The sequence below is a fragment of the Diabrotica undecimpunctata genome, unplaced genomic scaffold (genome assembly GCF_040954645.1).
Source record: "Diabrotica undecimpunctata isolate CICGRU unplaced genomic scaffold, icDiaUnde3 ctg00000595.1, whole genome shotgun sequence".
Lineage (NCBI taxonomy): Eukaryota > Metazoa > Arthropoda > Insecta > Coleoptera > Chrysomelidae > Diabrotica > Diabrotica undecimpunctata.
In genome coordinates, this window is record NW_027311903.1 from 677,378 (window position 1) to 697,141 (window position 19,764).

Here is a 19,764-nt window from a genome sequence, read left to right on the forward strand (position 1 = left end):
TAATAAGTAAATTATTTATTTTAAATATTATTTTGGGGTATTGTGACGATTGGGGTTTATAGAAAATAATTTATAAGTTATATACTACATAATATTAGGTATAAAAAAGTATTTGATTATTTTAAATAAGTTAAATACTAGAGAATTTAATAAAAATATATTTATGTGAGGGCATTTTAAGAAATTAGCATATAATAATTGTGAAAAGTTGTATTTTAGTAGTTATGATTTTGTAGATATATTTAAGTGAGCCATGTGACTAGGCAACACACTATACCCTCCATTCCAAGTGTCATTTTAAGAATTTTACGAATATAAGTGGGGTTATAGTTGTTTAAAATGTGTAGTTTATTAAATTAGAATGTTAAGTTACTAATTTAATTATATATTCTGATCTGAAAAGCCTAAATGTAAACAAAATTATTAATAGAAAAGAATGGAATTCTCTGGATCACCGGAGATGGCCATGTTTGCGAAATGGTTTGTTCCAGAAAATTCAGACAAGTATTTAATAGAACTAAATAGAACATGATTTCTTACCAGATGATTCTAGAATATCCAAAAAGATATAAATACCCGTGATTTGGATTCAAGAGGGAGTTTTTAGTCAGAAGTCAGGCCAGTTTTATTATGAAAGTTAGTAGACACATTTAGTTAGTGAAGTAAATTGTTCAGAATTTTCAAGAAGTCAGTCAGAAAAATTTAGTAAGAAATATGAAAGTTAGTTGGAGTCAGTGAATCAGTTATAAATAGTCCAATTGTTTAATATAGTGAGTTAAATGAAGATTAAAAATTATGCATATATTTAATGCACATTTATAATTATACACAAATAATTATTGAAGATTATAAAAGTATATTAGAAGAATATTGGATGGACATTGGAAGGAATTAAAATTATATTATGATTGGAGATTAGTATAAATCAACTTATAATAATTGGATATTGGTATATTGAAAAGAAGAATAAATATAAATGGTGTTTGCTGGTTTGCTTGGTGGTGTATAAATGCTGGTGAAGAAAAATATATCTTAAATTGGTAGAAGCTGATAATTGGAAAAAGAAATTTCACAAAAACAAGGATAACCGAAGTACGAAGACATTCAGTGGTGATTAGAATATATATAGTGGAAAACAGTTCATTTAGGCATTCAGTGAAAGAAAGGTACAAAATTTTGTTAATATAATTTAGTTAGTGTCATAACAGTTTCAATTTTGAAGATAGTTTGTTTAAATTTTACATTGTCTATAGAATTTAATTAGTTTTATAAGAGTATCAATTTAAAGATAGTTTATTTTAAATTTACATTGGCTAGGTTAGATATATATGTGTGTTTCATAATAGTTATAATAAAGATAATTTAAAAAAGTACTTACAAACTAATTCTTTGAGAACCGCGATAAAAACCCTATATATTATATTATTAAAAATACTCATTGCTCATCATTCAAAAAACAAACAACACATCATAACAATATATATATATATATATATATATATATATATATATATATATATATATATATATATATATATATATAAATATATATATATATATATATATATATAAATATATATATATATATATATATATATATATATATATATATATATATATATATATATATATATATATATTGTTATGATGTACTATTTGTTTGAATGATTAGCAATGAGTATTTTTAATAATATAAGGTTTTTATCGCGGTTCTCAAAGAATTAGTTTGTAAGTACTTTTTTAAATTATCTTTATTATAACTATTATGAAACACACATATATATCTAACCTAGCCAATGTAAATTTAAAATAAACTATCTTTAAATTGATATTCTTATAAAACTAATTAAATTCTATAGACAATGTAAAATTTAAACAAACTATCTTCAAAATTGAAATTGTTATGACACTAACTAAATTATATTAACAAAATTTTGTACCTTTCTTTCACTGAATGCCTAAATGAACTGTTTTCCACTATATAGATTCTAATCACCACTGAATGTCTTCGTACTTCGGTTATCCTTGTTTTTGTGAAATTACTTTTTCCAATTATCAGCTTCTACCAATTTAAGATATATTTTTCTTCACCAGCATTTATAAACCACCAGGCAAACCAGCAAACAGAACCATCTGGTAAGAAATCATGTTCCATTTGTTCTATTAAATACATGTCTGAATTTTCTGGAACAAACCATTTCGCAAACAAAGCCATCTCCGGTGATCTAGAGAATTCCTTACTTATCTATCGAGAATTTTGTTGGCATTTAGGCTTTTCAGATCAGAGTATACATTTAAATCAGTAACTTATATAAATTAAACATTTTAATTTAATAAATTACACATTTTAAACAACATATTATCATTATAACCCCACTTTATATTCGTAATTATTCTTAAACGTCACTTCAGAGTATTTATATCTGGTTGCCTAGTCACATGGCTCACTTAAATATATCTACAACATCATAATTACTAAAAAAATACTTTTTATGTGCTAATTTCTTAAAAATGCCCTCACATAAATATATTTTTATTAAATTCTCTAGTATATAACTTCTTAAAATAACCAAATACTTGTTATATCTAAAATTATCTAGTATATAACTTATAAATTATTTTCTTTAAACACCCATCATATCAATATATATATATATATATGTATATATATATATGTATATATATATATATATATATATATATATATATATATATATATATATATAAGATTACCGTACTATAAGCCTCATGAGTCATCTCCTAAAATTATTCCTAAATATAATTCATAAGAGAATCTACAAGCTCTGTGAAAGTCAAAATTCCCCGAACCCGTTTGGCTTCACAAATGTTGTGGGTACTAAAGAGGCTTTGTTCTCAGTACAAGTCTTATTCCAGAGATGCAGAGACGTCAACTGGACAAGATGATGCAAATACTAAAAGAAGCAGGAATTAACAACCAAGGTCTGAAAATAATTAGAAATCTTTACTGGAATCAGACAGCAAATCTCAAAGTTGAAGGTGAACACACTGACTATGTGAAAATCATGCGTGGAGTGAGGCAAGGCTGTATTTTGTCTCCTCTTCTTTTTCAATCTTCAGTCTGTACTCTGAAAGCATATTTATCGAAGCTTTGCACGAAACTCAAAAAGGTATTCTACTAAATGGTTACCGGCTAAACAACATCAGATATGCAAATGACACAATAGTATTTGAGGACAACTTAGAAGACCTACAAGTTCTTATGAACAAAATCTCGTATTACAGTCAACAATATAGACTCAATATAAACGTTAAGAAGACGAAGCTTATGATAATTAGCAAGAAAATGATAACAGAACTCTACGTCAAACAATTCCCGGTAGAAAGAGTGACGCACTACAACTACCTCGCCACCACAATAAATGAAGAATGGACCAACAACCAGGAGATTAGAGCACGCATCGGAAAAGCTACCACTATCCACCTTCAATCGGAGTCACAACCTCTCTTGATACAAAAGTAAGAATGCTGCGACACTACGTCTTCTCTGTCCTTTTTTACGATGTTGAATCGTGGACTCAAGGTCCAGGGCGAAGATATGTGCAGAAAACTGGAAGCATTTGAGATGTGGCTATATCGGAGAATACTTAAGATTGCGTTGATTGACCGAGTCACAAATGAGGAGGACCTCAGAAGAATGAATAAGAACCGAGAGGTACTCACCACCATCAAATCTCGAAAGGAAATGTTCTTCGGACATATTATGCGAAATGAATCTAGATATACTCTCCTTCAAGCCATCCTGCAAGAAGAAATATTTGGAAAACGAGGTCCAGGAAGAAAAAGAACATCTTGGTTAAAGAACCTCAGGATCTGGTTCAATACAACATCTGTGCAACTTTTCTGCTGCAGATAAGATATAGATTGACATGATGATCGCCAACATCCGTAACGGATAGGCACATCAAGAAGAAGATTATATATATATATATATATATATATATAGGAGATAGAAAACGATGCGAAAACTACAGAGGAATAAGCGTAATATCATCAATAGGAAGATTATATGGAAAGATACTGCGAGAAAAGATAGAGCAAGCGATAAAAGGCAAAATCGGGGAGGATCAGGCAGGCTTCACGGCAGGAAGATCATGCATAGACCACATATACACACTGGAACAACTGTTGGAAAAGAAAAAAGCAAAAAATAGAGATATACACTTGGCATTTGTGGATCTGAGAAAGGCGTATGACTCTGTACCAAGGTCAGAACTATGGGAGGCAATGTACAAATTAGAAATACAGACGGAACTCATAGAAGCTACAAAAGCTCTGTATAAAGAAAATAAAGTGTCCATTAAAATGGGAACAAGAATCATAGGAGACTTCACCACAACAAAAGGGCTCCTGCAGGGTTGTTCCACATCTCCAACCCTATTCAAAATATACTTAGAGAAAGCCTTGACTACATGGAAAAGAAAATGCGAAGGCATGGGAGTACCGGTACGGAACGAATACCTATATACGTTAAGTTTTGCAGACGATCAAGTAGTGATTGCACAAGACCAAGACGACCTCAGCTACATGATGAAGAAACTACAAGAAGAATATACCAAGGCTGGCCTAGATATTAACCTCGCGAAAACAGAGTACCTATCTACAAGTGAAGAAGACATAGAAGATCTACAGATTGATGACAACGTAACAATCAAAGGAAAGGATAAATTCAAATACCTGGGGTTTATAATCACGAAAAAGGCAACAACAGAGGAAGAAATTACACAAAGATTAGGACAAAGAAGAACAGCAATCCGACAACTTAACTCAGTATGGTGGGATAGACACCTAAATATGAAGACAAAAACGCAGATTTATAAAATATTAGTGCGAAGTATTATGACATATGGGGCCGAAAATTGGATCATAAACAAGAAAAACAGCAGTAAGATAATAGCAACAGAGATGGAATGCCTACGAAGATGCTGCAGAGTAACAAGAATGGATAGGAGAAGTAATGACGAAATAAAGCAAAGAACATCAATAGAAACAGACATACTAACATATATAGAACAAAAAAGACTAAAGTGGTATGGACATGTAAGAAGAGCTAGCGACAGCAGATGGATAAAAAGAATAACCGAATGGAGCCCCATAGGAAGGAGGAAAAGAGGACGACCCCGAAAATCCTGGAGGAACGAAGTAGACGACGCCATGAGTAAGAGAGGACTAAACGATGGAGAATGGAACAACAGAGAGAGATGGAAACGGTTGAGCGAGGGAAGGCAGTGAATACTGTAGAATCCCTAAATATATATATATATATATATATATATATATATATATATATATATATATATATATATATATATATATATATATATATTATATATATATATATATATATATATATATATATATATATATATATATATATTTATAGTGCCATGTAAGTTGTAAGATCAGCAATTTTGTTGCCTTGAATTCCAATATAGGAAGGTCTCCCGATGATGATAGTCAAGCAAACTCCTTCGAAGTAGGGTTATGGATAATTGCGTAATTGGGGACAACAGAGACTCAATACAGATATTTGATATCTGGAGAAGCACGTGTCGTTGTTATTGAGTTCATGACGTAAACTATTTCCATTAACTGGGGTGTGTAAATACTACCAATTGATGAAAGTGTCGAGATCTTGATGATATTTTTAGAAGACGTGACAGCGCAATTAACTTTGTTCTTAGAATCGTCAGTATACATTATTCGAACAAAGAAGAATTCGTTAACAAAATTAAAATTAAAATTAAGAAAAGACTGTTGCAGAGTAAGGCAGTAAAGTAGCAGTTAAGTATATGTTTAACAAGAAAAGTGAGAGCAGTTGCCAAATAGTGTGTAGCTAGGTGGAAGTGAGAGAGATTTCTTGGAAATTATTGCAATATACATATATATTCTTAGCAAAATTTTTGCCCTCTATTGATAATGTGCCAATATTTCATGATTAGTTACTAGTACAGTTGTTCTTTAAAGTTTTAATATGCAATTTCCATCTTAATTCTTGATCGTACTGTATAATTAAATACCGCAACTTGAATTATAAATCCTAATTATCACGGTCGTTCCCGCGATCCACCTACAAGCAAACTTGTAAATAAACATCTCGTAACCTGTTTATTTATGCATTTAGTCTAGGATTTAGAGTTACATACAAAGATTCAAAATAATTTAGTATGTGCCAGTTGCCCTTAAATTTACCCACGATCTTTATTTTTCGGTAGCAAAGTAGTCAAAATGTAAATAAAGTCATTAGAGGACGGCGCCTGAAACTTCTCAATTACTTGCTTCTACTATGTGATTAGTTCTGGAACACATTTCTAACTTACTGTTTTCATCGTCGATTTATCTCGAGATACCTAACATTATAACCTAATTAACTAAAACCTCCCTTAATCATTCGACAACCACTAATGAATGGGTTTAATATATTTTGGTGAATTCCCATTTTCTACGGGTTGTAGAGTTGACGATGATAAACTTGATTGGTTTTTTAAAGTTTGTCCTTGTTATTAAGTTATTAGTCATAGAACTTAAAATGGAATAATTCCCAGTAGTTGGCTGTATACCATAGCTAAAAAAGTTTTACAATGAAATAAAAAAACCTTAAATGTAATTGTAACAATAAAACACTGAAAACTTTGTTTTTAAAACTTCCACAAAATTTATTTTAAATTCTTATCACTACAGCTGTTTCGGCTGATTGCCTTACTTGAGAACTTGCCGCACTTGAGAAAGGCAATCAGCCGAAACAGCTGTAGTGATAAGAATTTAAAATAAATTTTGTGAAAGTTTTGAAAACAAAGTTTTCAGTGTTTTATTGTTACATAAAATGAATTTCCATCAAGTAACGGTCGAATCCATCAATTATTTAAATGTAATTGGTATATTTATTAAAAAACATTAAAATAATGAAAACATCCAAACGGATTACAATTATTCAGAAAGTTTTTGGTCCTATAAGACCATCATCAGTGAAAACTTTATTAAGACCATCATCAGTGAAAAATTGTGTGAATTACATTTTAGTGGTTGAAAAGCCCCCATTGCTCTTTCAATCCCCGACGAAATTATAATTTGTTGACCTTTAAGTCCCACCAGTACACGTAAGTACCACTTAATTTATTTTACATTAAAACTACTCTGACTAAGGGATTATTACTAATGTCTAGAGCCTGACCCACTACTCTGAGCCGCGTAATGTGGGTTGCCTATTATGAATTAAAATCGGGAAAATTACTGACTTACGCATGCATGATGTCCGACATCGGATAATCATTTTTTACTCAAATAGATGTTATAATAATTATTTCTCTTCTAAAAACGGATTGTCATTAGAACAGGCAATTTTAGTTCTATCATATAATGATTTAATGACTCCCTTTTTAACATTTATGTTGGGATTTGATTTATAATTTAGATATACCTATGTTCATATACGCAACAAAAAATATTAAAAGTAAGAGCTTTTCGAGGAACTAACCATCATTTAATAAATAATTTTTATATAACTGTGCTGAATAATGTATTTCGAAACGGAGAAATTATTCATTTATTGATATTACAAAGAAAAGGTCTCTAAAACGTTTTTAAGCAAGCCAAAAAAAGCACATTACAAGGCATGAATGAATCAAATATGTAGCACCTTTTTTGTAGATGTATTATTCAAAAACAAACTGAAGTTATTACTATAAAAAAGGATCTGTATAGCTGGGGCTATGCTTAACTTAAATAAAATAACGATTAGATAGAAAAAAAATCACAAATTTCATTAAAATTATTTTTATTTTTTAAATGTTAATATAATTTGGTACATTGATTTGTATAATATGTAATATTTTCTAAGTAAGTTTTTATATAAATAAATAGTCTATATATAAATGTACCATTAGATGAAACTTTGAAAACAATTTAGGACCAAATTACAAAATGATAGATTAACAACTAGAACCAAATTAAATGTGTCAGCTATAACGGAACTGTTGACATTATTTACTGACAACACTTATTTTCATCTAAACAATGATTTCTATAAACAAAATTTTTAGGCTGTGCTTTAAATCCATTATTAGCTAATATATTGACGGAAGGCAGTTCGACTCGAGCAGCCGAACAGTACGGACGTGAGAGAGAAGCGTGCTTAGGTGGGGGCGACTGACCTATTGTCAACGGAGCTTTTCAGCTCCCGGTGGGTAAGACACCGAGTGTGGCATAGGCACTTGTCCTACATATTAGCGAAAAGCGGATGCGAGGTTGTTACTAGTTAAACCGTCGAGGAGCTGTTTTTATAGGCTCCTCGCGGAGGCTATAATAGCTTCGCGTTTGCGAAGAATTCGGGATCACCTCAGTGTGTCGTCAGGGATGACACTGTAAGGCCTTGACATTTGACAAGGTCGGACAGAAACGGCCTCTGCTCCTGAGGTGTGAGAAACAGGAAGAGGATCCCTCACTGTGAATACTGGGAGTGAACTACCGCGAGGTACCTGGGACGGCACCCAGTAAGCCGTACTGACAGCGGTCAGTCGGTGGAAAAAAAACAGAGTCGTCTAAGTAGAATTTTCTTATATCTTATGAACTATTTGTTCACTGCCTTACGGCAATATGAGTGATATTCCCCCCCCAGAAAGTGTTGTCACGCAGGTGACAACACAAGAAGAAGAAGAGAATGATTTAGCCGAATCATCAAACCCCTCTGTTGACAGCTCGATCGAGCTATATAATAAATTTATTAAATCGACTAATCCCGCGATCGACGACATAGAAATCGTAATATCTGACGATGACTCCTATCTGCCCGAGTCGGAGGAAGAAAAAAGCGAAATCGACACCGATGACGATATCAATACGATGGACGCCATCGACGAAGAGCCGAGCCCAGCTGCAGAATCGCGCGAAGCCCCACCCCCAACTGTAGTAGAGACACAACCCGCCGTGGACAACGTCTCCAAAAATGAAGCCGAGCCCGAAATCGGCAAGAAAATGAAAAGGCTAAGGCCCAAAGAAGACTCTTCGGAAGACGAAGAAGTAAAGAAAAAGGCCAGAGAAATGGCGGAAAGGGAAAAAGCCAATGAGCTTTTAAGGTCGGTCAATGTACTGACGGAACAGATCAAATCCCTTAAAGAAGAAAGCCGTATCCACGAGGAAAAGGCAAATAAACAAATCCAAGACCTTCTCGCTCAGATGACTGAGCTGAGAAACGAAAACAAAGAAAAGGACAAGGAGATACAAAAACTTGTACAACATATAATGGCATTAACAGCAGCCAAGGAGAAAGAAGAGTCAATAATGGAAATCGACCCGTGGAAAGCCTCCCTCGATAATGACGTTGTAAAGCTAGTGGAACTAGGAATCGGTTCACCTCCCCCCGTAAAGCCATCCGGTAGCAAAGGCAAGCCTAAAGAGCCGGAAAGAATCATAACAACCAAAGAACCTGCAGGTTGGACACAAGTCCAAAACAAAAAAGGAAAAAAGACAGGCACCACTACTGAGAAATCAGACAGTAGTGTGAAAACAAAAATAAGCGTCGCCGAAAAGCAGACGCAGATAATAAATCAGCGGAAAGAAATCGAATTTAACAAGGCTGCGAAAGAGGCTCATGAAAGAAGCCAGAAAAAGAAAACTGCCCAAAATAACTTGAGCAAAAATAGCCAAGTTGAAAAAGAAAACGACGTACCAAAAGACTCACCGCAAACAAGCGAGGAGCCTATAGTAAAAGAGCCGAAACCACCGGCGATAATCCTAAAAACTGTAGGAGAACACCAAAAAATCCTGCAGAGAGCAGCCAACCAAGGCATAATATCAGTCAATAAGTTTGCACGATCAGGCAGATCGATTGTTATTAACACAAAAACCAGAAAAGATTACCTAGGAATGGTACACATCCTAGAAGAACACAGTCCAAAAATAGAATTCATCGCATATCCCATAGATAGCGATAAACTAAAAAGAGTCATTATAAAAGGGCTATCTGCTACTACTAGCACAGTAGCAATTAAAGACGAACTATACAATAAAGGAATAGAAGCAACAAGGGTGATCAATATGATCTCCAAAAAAGCTGATAAAAAAGTACTGCCACATTTCATCGTCACCCTCAAAGAGGAAGACGTTGCAAAAATTAAAAAAATATCTGATATATGCTACATGCGAATCTATGTGGAGGATGAATTCAAAATCACAAAAGACACCCTACAGTGTTATAACTGTCAAGGGTTCTATCACAGCTCAAAGGCTTGCCATTGCGGATCCAGATGTGTAAAATGCGGAGAAAACCACATCAGTAACGACTGTGAGAAAAGCCGGGAAACCGACCCCAAATGTGCAAACTGTGGTGAAGCGAAATTATAGAGGATGCTCTAAGGCCCCCAAAAAGAAAACACCTGCCCCAACAAGACCGGTAGGAAGACCCATAAACAGCGCTCCAATCAACAAAGGAGTCAGCTACGCACAGGCAGCGAAAAAATCCGCTGAAACCACCTCAGAATCTCCAGCACAACCACAAGAAGTGTCGGTACAGGACGCAGCTACCCTCATCGCAAACTTCCATACAGAGTATAATAACAAAATGATGGAAATGATGTCCATGATGGACAAAGCAACAAAAATGATGACTGCATTTGGAGAAGCCGTCCGAAAATGTTAGCAAACCAAAACGAAGATCTACGCATTGGGTCATGGAATTCCGGCGGAATATTCAAAAAGATTAACCTTCTGGATGAAATAATAAACAGATTAGAGCTCGATATCGTAGCTCTTCAAGAAACCAAACTAGTGGAAAGGAAAAAAACAAAATGTCCAGGCTACGATATCTATAGAACGGATCATAGAGCATTATCAGGAGGAACAGCTATATTAGTCAAAAGGGGACTCAAACACGAGCACATCCCAACACCAGACGGACTGGTGACAATGGAAGCCACAATTATTCGACTTAAGGCCAACAACGAAACACTAAAAATAGTGTCAGCTTACGTTAGACCACATGATCCGATTTTCAACGAAGATTTGAGCCTAATACTGAACTCAGAAGAGCCAACTATAATTATTGGAGACCTAAATGCTAGATCTCCCAATTGGTTTGACAGGACGACCAACCGAAACGGAAGATATCTCTGCAACCATCTCGAGAACAGACCGAACACATATGTCATCGGACCAACAGAACCGACATGTTTCCACGGAGAACTCCCTACGTATCTCGACATTGCAATCCTACACAACGTGGGTCAACAATATGAGATACACTCTCTAAATGAAGGCGATTCGACACATAACCTAATCGTCCTGACCCTGGGCGCAACAGAATTGAACTATTTGCAGCCCCACAACAGAAAGAAAACAAGTTGGCCAAACTTTAGAAGAATTGTGAGCGAGAACATCGGTAACATCCCAACAATTAATAATATTACAGAACTAGAAGACAGTGTAATAAAACTAGAACAAGCAATAAACAATGCTATCGATGCCAGCTCCAAAACCGAAACAATCACAAGACAAAAAGGAAGATTCAGGGATATAAGTATAGAACTTCAAAACCTAATCAAAGAGAAAAACCGGAAAAGAAGAAGAGCCTACCGCACAAGAATGGTAGAAGACAAAAGGATTGCAAATGAGCTAGACAGGGAAGTGAAAAAACAACTTCAAAATCATAGAAATGAAAGCTGGGACTCCTATATCGATGAGCTAAATCCTAACAAATCCGCCTTCTGGAAGTTATCTAAAATCCTTCGAAAGGACAAGAAACCCATACCTTCCCTACACGGAGTAAACGGGATTGTCCATACGGAAATCGACAAAGCCGAAGTCATGAAGGACGAACTAGAAAGGGCGTGTAGAAACAACGAAGACCCCGACGATGACATAGACTTTGAAGAAGAGGTAGAAAGAACAGCGAGAAGACTTAGAAGGAAAAAGGGCAGAATAGGTATTACACATACATCTCCCGAAGAAATAAAGGAACTTATAAAAATGACAAATGCCAAAAAAGCCCCAGGACCCGACAACATCACAAATAGGGCGCTGAAAAATCTACCAACAAAAGCTATTGTTTATATCACTAACATAATAAACAACATGCTAAAACTACGATATTTCCCAGATAGGTGGAAAGAGGCACACGTAATAATGATTGCAAAACCTGGTAAAAACGGCACATTTCCGCAAAATTACAGACCTATTAGCTTATTATCATCTATAAGCAAGATAGCGGAAAGAGTTATACTAAAAAGACTCAATGAAGAATCACAAATGCTAGGAACCATACCAGAGGCTCAATTCGGGTTCAGAAGCGAACACTCCTGTGAATTACAGGTACTACGACTTACAGAATTCATCACCAAAGGATTTAATGAAAAAATGTACACAGCTACAGCTTTTCTGGACGTCAGCAAAGCCTTCGACAGAGTCTGGCACCATGGACTCATCTATAAAATGAATGAATTTGGTTACAGTGAGGCGATGACATGCCTCCTTGCGTCATATCTTGCCAACAGAAGGTTCAGAGTTCGAATAGGGGCAACCCTATCCGAAGTCGGGACCCTGGAGGCGGGTGTGCCTCAGGGAGCGGTGCTGTCGCCGTACCTGTACACCATCTATACGGCCGACACTCCAAAAGAGCCAGGCTCTCTATTGAGTCTTTACGCTGACGACACAGCAATAGCTGTTAGCTGGAGAAACCCGGATCATGCAGCTAATCATCTGCAAAGAGCACTAAACAGATTCCAAAGATGGTGCATAAAATGGAAAATAGCCCTAAATCCAGATAAAACACAGGCTGTAATGTTTAGTCACAGAAGAAGTGTACCAAATCGCGAAATTACAATCGAAAACACCCCAGTAGACTGGACCAACCAGGCTAAATACCTAGGGGTACATCTAGATAAGAAGCTAACGTTCACTGAGCACATCAATCAGCAAATACGCAAAGCCAAAGCGTTGAAAAGTCAGCTCTCAACACTTATTGGAAGGAAAAGTAAACTACGATTTAAAACCAAAATCAGGGTTGCGAATAGTATTATCCTGCCAGTCCTAACATATGCATCCGCTGCGTGGGGACACACCTGTAAAACAAACAGGAAAAAGATACAGACTACTCAAAATCAAATAGTCAGAGATGCCCTTAAGATACCAAGGTACGTACCCTTGAGATATGTATATAGAGACTCAGGACAAACAAGAATCCTACGCACGCTAGACGAGAGAGCATATGAAATTTTTAACGGACTAAGAAACCACCCCAGCAGAATGTTAAGAGAGCTGACTAACTACAATGAAAACACAAGGACGGTACACAGAAGACCAAAACAACAGATAGCTCGATATAGGGAGAACCCGAACGAATAAATAAAGAATGAGATGGTTGCAAGAAGAACGAACAAAGAAATGCAGTCAATCAGAAAACACACCAAAAAAAAAAACTCTGGCGAGAGGGTACGCTTTTCTTTTTTAGGTTTTTAGGTTTTTAGGTAATTATAAGTCCAATATACACCGGGGTGTGTGAGAGCATTATACACTTGGGAATGCACACCCCAATACACGCACACAAATAGGATTAAGGAAAAAAGGAAAGAATTGTTGCCCAGGCATTTTATAGTCCCGACGCCACAAGGAAGTCCACAAAAAAAAAAAAAAAAAAAAAAGTGTTTTCTGATTAAATATGATTAAATAACGTAAATTCATATTGATACATTCATACTTTTCATTAAACCGTTTAACGTAAATTTACCTTATATAGCAAATATAGAAGGGGCCCGCCAGGCCTTCTATATACCGCTCCGCGGACTAGGCCCTTAAGGCAGATCGAAATGAAAGATCTACTCGCGAAATCCGAGCACTGAGGTCATGTGCGGCATGCATGGGCTTGGTGGCCGGACCCCTCTCGGGTGCTCAGCCAGCGAGGAGAACAAAATTTATTTTGCCAAATCGGCGGCTGAGTGACCGAGCACACACTCTTTTCCGGACATAGAGTCATCAGCTCAGGCTGATGGCTCTATGGTCGGAACACACGCTCCTTTTTCTTTTTTTAGGGACTCAAGTCCCGACGTAAAGCTAGAGTAAAATCAATTGAGTCAGTAAAGTAAATAGGGAGAAAAGCCTAGATGTGGCTACCCCTACAGTTAGGTGGCATAACCACATTCACTAAAAACCGAGGATGTCCTATTACCCAGGGCATCTTAAGTAAATTTCAGATCATAAGCCTCCTCACGTAAGTCACACGATGAGGAGGGGTGGTGGAAAAGCCTGGGGGTCAGATAGGTACCACTTCGACTAGCGAGGTGTGACCGGTTTGATCTTCGGACATGTGGATCCCATTCTTACATTTGTATACACATGTTCCTAGGGGCAGGGTTGATCACTGCGTGTGTGTGTGTGTGTATTGACGGAAGATTTCAAAACAAATATTCCTAATCAAAATTTAAAGCCCACAATACGTTGGAAATATGTAGATGATCTGTTGGACACACTTCTGATTAATATAAATAAAAGATAAAAAAGAGGAGCCAATAAAACTTACAATGGAAAAGAAATAAAATAAATCGTTGCCTTTTCTGGATGTTTTAATCTCAAAGGAAAATAGTGGATATGGGACTCATGTATACAAAAACCAACACATATGAACATATATCTAAATTATAAATCAAATCACAACATAAATGTTTAAAAGGGAGTCATTAAATCATTAAATGATAGAACTAAAATTGCTTGTTGTAATGACAATTCGTTTTGAAAGAAAAATAATGATTAACATCTATTTTAGTCAAAAATGATTATCCGATGTCGGACATCATGCGTAAGTCTGTCAGTAATTTCCCCGATTCAAATTCATAATAGGCAACCTACATTACGCGGCTCAGAGTAGTGGGTCAGGCTCTAGACATTAGTGGGATTATTTCCCAGTAGTACATCTAAGTCTAACCTTGAACAACGCGATTTTGTTGGTTGTAGTTATTTATCCGGCCAGGGCCGGTCCGACAGTATTTTAAAATGAACGCATCTTGCTTGCTTTTCTGGGGTGGAGTAAAAGGCTTTGTGGAACTCTATGACATCATGCATTGTTAAAAGCTGGCACTGGTATCCAACTAGGTGATGACAGGTGTGGTACAGAGGAAGACCTCTTACTGAGTACCTGCATGAACATACAAAAGGAGGAATTAATTAAACTTTAGTTAATTCAATGAATACTCTATTCATTCAAGTCAATAGTCATAATTTTCATTAGGAATCTCTCAATTTTATGAAAAACTTTAGCAAGTGGTACTAAGGTGATCATGTTTTTACAGCCAACTTTCAAGCTACATATTTTAAAATCAGACATTATCATCACTTAAAATGACTTAAAAACTATTCATAACTCGGATGAACATATACAGTAACTTCTACCATATCAAAGTTCCACCCACCTATTGACAATTTGTTACAGCAATCAAATGTTAAGTACATACATGATTGAGTTCAATGATTAGACTTACCTGTGTCGTTTCTGAATGTTTTTTTCCATTTTTCGGGATCGCTCTTCATTTTACGCGTCGTTCCTGGATTGACATATATGTTTGACTCCATGACTCTACTTTGTAAACTAATAATATGCGAAAACAAAAAAAAAACAGTTTAAACTAGCGATAAACGCAAATAAAACGATTAGCATCAGACAAGTTGAAAGCAATGGCGGGCATTGTTGATGTTTCAGTCATGTGATCACAATACAGCATTCTCATTGGCTGTTGGGGAGATGTCCGTTTTTGAAATAAATCTTTATAGCAGGAGTCCGTTTTTGAAACAGACCTTTAACTGTGAAGTTGAAAATAACGTATTTGTGTCTGTGTTAAAAGGAAATTATTATCACCGTTGAAAAGAACAGGAACAATTCTATAAGAAACCACTACTAATCAAATGTTTATTTTTTTGACACATGTCCGTCTTTGATCTGAAGCCACTTATATGTACATTATATTATTTTAATAAACCCAACATATTTTCGAGGTGATATATTATTTTATAGTACATTACAATAAGTAATAATTAATCAAAAGAATATAAAAATAAGCTTTCTGATGTGTTTATTTTTTGGAACAAAAACAACGAAATTCTTTCAAACGAAAAATATAATTCAAGAAATATAAAATAAATAAATATAAATAATTAATACAAAAAAAAATGTATGGAAAAACAATTTTGAATAGCTTCGCTTCCCATGTGCTTCTCAGTCTCAGCAGAAATATGTAAGTCACAAATTTGTCGGTAACTTGGATAACTTTCATCTCCTTCTAGAGAGAGAGAAGGCTCGTTAACCGCTCTATCCATTGCTGTGTGTGACCTAAGTGAGTAGGGCTCTCGGTCAGTGGCCATAGACACGGGCTATGGACACTTAGCTAGGATTAAATTGCCTTTTTGAAAGAAGAGACACAATAAATAATGTTTATTAAGCAATAAATAAAGTAATTAGAACAGTTAGAAAAGATATGTTGTAACTTATACTAAGAATCTGAAAGAAAGTTATAATTATCTCCTGATCCGGAAATCTGGAAGATAATTATATTAATTATTCTTAAATTAAGAATCTGAAAGGTAAACTATGTTAGTTACTAACAATAGACATAATATGAACAAAATTCAAATTAATAAATAGGGGAAATGACACTTGTCAAAAATGCTTAAAGTGGGAAGGAGTTGAGCTGGAGACTCGGGATAAAGACAGGAATGTTGGTTGTTATGCCATTCGGGATAATCAACAATAAAAAGGGAACAAAGTACACAGTAAAAATAATTAGAGACAAAATTCGAATTATTTTTATAAGTCGCTGAGACCTATGAAAAATAGTATAAGTTATTTTAAATGGTGTCAAATAGGCATAAATATTATAAGTCAATTTAAACACTGTAAATAAAATAGCAAATATCAAAGTCAGAAAATAATTCTCAATTTTTAACAGTGTACCTGAAATAAAATAAATATCAAATTCAAAGATGGAATTAAATTATATAAGTTTTAACAATGTACCTGAAAGAGAAAAGAAATAGGATACAAGTTATAAGTATGTTAAAAATATCAGAGTCAAAGTTAAATATATAAGTTTTAACAGTGTACCTGAAAGAGAAAAGAAATAGGAAATAAAAACACAGTTTATAAAGTTTATTTGCAAGTATCAAATATATATGTTGGCAATATATCTGTAAGAGAAAATAAAACAAACACACAGGGAGTCTTTATTTAGTCTCAATTTGTCTAAAAGGATATATATGCACCGTCCGGCGGCTAAGTCCCGTGAAGTAGGGACTTAGCAGAATCCTGAAAGAGAATTTTCTTACACGACCTGTAAGCCTACCGAAATAATCAGATTTTGGACTAAGTCCAAAAACACAGATTAAATCGATGAAAAATAGCGACGCTTTTAAGGGAATTATTAGCAAATTCGACTAAGTCGAAAAGCACAGATAAATCCCTCAAAAATGGCCGCCGTTGGTTTGCAAACAAACCGTAGTTAAAGATGGGAACGTTAGGTTCCGGGTTTAAAGGTGAGCTGTGGAAAGAAAACAAGAAGCTCTGAGAACTTAATCGATCAGAGGATCTTAACTTGCCTAGAAGGCTGGATCTGCGGACCAAACCTGACCAGATCTGATTTCCTGGCCGTCGTGCACTTCTTTTATGCCAAAAAAAGTAGGTCAATCGTAACGGTCGTTTTGGACTTTTTTACGATTGGACCTGCACCACGACCAATGCCCAATTTTCAGAATTATCATTGGCTGCAGCTCAGATGCCGTTCGACCAACGATAATTCAGAAAATGAGCAACAGACTTCTGAATTATGATTGGCTGCAATTACTGTTGCCATTTGACCAATCACAATTCAGTAGGCTGGGCGACAAATTAAACACCATGCGCTGGCATCTGTAAGCGACGCGACGGCTGAAAGTCAAACGTGAGAACCGCCGGATTAGCCCAGTACTTCAAATTAGTCTATTTGGTGACCTATAAGAATACTACATTGTTATTTATCGATATATTAAAACTTAAAAGTTTTCTCAATTTTATACAATTTCGATGTCAATATCGATCTCGAAAATAAAATTCATTAAAATGCACATTTCAAATAAAAAGCCTGAAATGAATTCGAATTATATTTTCGCATCAGCACAATGAAAATATCTTTTGCGAATCAGACCTTTCAAATCTGTTAATGCACCGTTAATCAATTATGATGAGGGTAAATATAAAATTTAAATATTAAGGCGACTTAGGGATTCAATTAATTTTAATATTTCATCCTTATGTTTCCATGTATCAGGAAATGAGGTTACAATTAGCTAATTTAATAATTTGAACAAATAATAACTGGCAGATTTGGTCCTATCTGTGGTCCTAAATATATTTTTTTAAGTTAACAGGTCACAAGTAATAATAGTAATAACATAATTGTTAGTTTTATCACTTCTTCAACACCTTATCACAGAGATACCACGTGTTGTCACGTCCAGCGCCGGTTCCAGACGTGACCAGGAGAATCCTGGGCAGCGACTTTATACATGTATGTACTTGTTTACGCTATGTTCATGGGTGTGCATTTTATCCCTACTGTCAGATATACAATTTTAATCCACTTAAATATCATTTTTTCTTTTCTATTCTTTCATTTGTGATAAGCGTGTACAAAAGTCTTTTTATTTTTAACCTACTGAAAGCCTAAAGTAATTTGGGTTGTAACATATCTCTTAAAATCCTTTTTCTTGGTTCGTAAAGAGTCTTTTCCTACAAAATCTAAGAGACTTTAGTGATGAACATGGAAAGCGTTTCCATCAAGATACTTTAACTATGGAAAACGATATCAATGAAAATGAAGTTCGAGAATGGTGGCGGAACAATTAAAGCAGATGTTACAGAAGCAAAATAATCGACAACATTTGTCACAGCCACCTTTTAATGTAGTAAACCATATCCGTATAGATGTAAATAGGTAAAAAGTCTGTTATTTGTTTTTTGATAGTTACAAGAAAACCATACCTGATAAAAAAAAAACAACAAAACAACTTTTGTTGAAGTATATTACTGAGAAATCACTAGTATAACAGACCAGCATATCTGTGTCTGATTGACTTAAAGAAAGCATTTGAAGCATACTGGGAAAAAAGGAGGTCTGTCAAATGACGGGCGAAAATGAGATAATTAGACCATATAGTGGCACAACCTGGATACTATTTGATTTAAAAAATTCACATTGATGAAAGAGGTGAGTCAGGATGTAACACATATTTTTATATTTGTTATACAAAGTAAAAAAGGAGGCATGTCCGAGCGCTACAGGGAAAAAAGGTACATATGTCAAGGTCAATGTGATCGACGCCGACGAAGCGGTTAATAATTTATTTAGTTTGTACGTGGTTCAGAGGTGTTTAGAGGCTATGTATGTTTATTTACTGAACCTGAAAGGAGAGTTATCAAGTTGTAAATATGTCTAGTGAGGGTGACGATTTTATGAAATGTGATGTTATGGACAAAAGAGAAAATAATTCAAAGAAACGTAGAAAATAAGGATGGATTCATGAAGTAAATAAGAAATTTAATAGAAAAAGCCAGGTAATAGAACCGGATTTTAAGAACGTCAGGTTTAAGTGTTTTCTACAAATACCGGAACAAGCAAGAATTCAAATTATTAGAAAGTTCAACCTCATGAAGTCGACAGATGCCCAAAATATATACTTATGCGGATTAATTACTGTACAAACTGTACAGCAAGGAATACC